This window comes from Sphaeroforma arctica (genome assembly GCF_001186125.1).
Source record: "Sphaeroforma arctica JP610 unplaced genomic scaffold supercont1.1851, whole genome shotgun sequence".
In the NCBI taxonomy this organism is placed as follows: Eukaryota; class Ichthyosporea; order Ichthyophonida; genus Sphaeroforma; species Sphaeroforma arctica.
Genome location: NW_014038707.1, coordinates 1 through 1,390, shown reverse-complemented (window position 1 = coordinate 1,390; position 1,390 = coordinate 1). Strand labels below are relative to the sequence as shown.

At 39.8% G+C, this 1,390-nt stretch overlaps 1 protein-coding gene across 1 annotated transcript in view; it reads left to right on the top strand.

Moving 5' to 3' along the window:
* The window catches only part of SARC_11740 (hypothetical protein), a 2,518-nt gene extending 2,455 nt beyond the window's left edge, over positions 1-63 (top strand). The window contains exon 1 of the mRNA XM_014294168.1: positions 1-63. This exon is cut by the window's left edge and continues 2,455 nt beyond it. The gene's annotated coding sequence lies outside the window, so the exon portion shown is untranslated.
* Positions 64-1,390: the final 1,327 nt, after the last annotated feature.

Here is a 1,390-nt window from a genome sequence, read left to right as displayed (position 1 = left end):
TATATATACATATACTATACGTATACATACATATATATACATATATATATATATATACATATATACACACACACACACACACACACATATATATATATATAGGTGAGTGGGGTAACCATACATATGCGATTGCTAGGGGGACTTGTAGGCAAGAGTTCGGTTCAGTATAGGAACAGAGTGTCGAGCAGACCACAGAGTTCACACCCACCGAAGTAAGCTGTGGGGTGTACATGGTCGCATATAAATTAAACAGCAATGTAAATCAGACCAGCGTGTGTGCATTAAAAATCGGATCAGTGTATGTGCATTAAAAATCGGATCAGTGTTCGTGCATTAAAAATAGGATCGGATACTAGACGTCAGAAGTATGTATTTCATTACAAGACATGCGAGCTATAACATTAGGCACGCACACATTCTCTTTCAGCCGTGTTGGGGATGCGGGCGCGGGGTGCAGACCCTGCTATGAACGAGTGATACAACCACGCAGTCTGCCTAAGGGAGGATGATGAGTTGCTCTTAGAACTCATCGGACATGGCCCACCCGCACGTTAGCCAGCATATGTGTATACTGAAAACTGAAGTATATGTATGTACTGGTAACTGACGCATATGTATGTACTGAAAACTGAAGTATATGTATGTGCTGGCAACTGAAGCATGTGTATGTACTGAAAACTGAAGTATATGTATGTACTGGTAACTGTAGCATGTGTATGTACTGGTAACTGAAGTATATGTATGTACTGGTAGCTGATGCATATGTATGTACTGAAAACTGAAGTATATGTATGTGCTGGCAACTGAAGCATGTGTATGTACTGAAAACTGAAGTATATGTATGTACTGGTAACTGTAGCATGTGTATGTACTGGTAACTGAAGTATGTATGTACTGAAAACTGAAGTATATGTATGTACTGGTAACTGAAGCATGTGTATGTGCTGAAAACTGAGCGTTGGGGGATGGGTTCTGACCTGTTGGCGAAATACAGTCGTATACTTCGCCCAATATAGGACACCCACGTATTTGCTTATCAGTGACTTGGCTGATGACAGGACCAGTTACACCATGGATGCGCAGAGTAAGATGGTCCAATAAATCTATCTTTATTATTACAAAACCACCACAACGAAGTGTAGTAGACTTAAGAGAACCATATGAGAGCACTGTATCGGTTGGGCTGTACGCGTCAACCGCGAAAGATAAAGATCACGCGTAACAGACAGCGATGAAGATGTGTCAAATTTCCAGGCGCTGATTGCAATCGCTCAGATATGAATCATGCACATGAATGCATGAATGCATATGTGTGCGTGATCAATATTGCACATCTATGTATGGGGATATTATATATATATATATATATATTATATATACTATAATATAA